This window comes from Rhagoletis zephyria, unplaced genomic scaffold (assembly GCF_001687245.7).
Source record: "Rhagoletis zephyria isolate East Lansing unplaced genomic scaffold, Rhagoletis_zephyria_1.1 Rzeph_scaffold_01846, whole genome shotgun sequence".
NCBI classification, from domain to species: Eukaryota; Metazoa; Arthropoda; class Insecta; order Diptera; family Tephritidae; genus Rhagoletis; species Rhagoletis zephyria.
The window spans coordinates 38,080-38,344 of NW_016158930.1; positions in this window are offsets into that span (position 1 = coordinate 38,080).

Consider the following 265-nt stretch of genomic DNA (forward strand, 5'->3'; position numbering starts at 1 on the left):
TTTTCTTATTTCCTACTTTTAAATATACGTAGTCTCCTGTTTTAAATTTTGGTTTGTTAATATATTTTTGTGTATTGGAGTTATGTTGTTTATTTTTAACAAATTTTCTTGTACTTGATTATGTGCATATCTTAGTTTAATTTTGAATTCATTTATATAATTGTCTAAATTGTAGAATGATCCTTTGCTTTTAATAATTTCACAAGGTAAAGAGCATAATTTACCATATACTAATTCAAATGGTGTATAGTGAGTCGTGCTATGT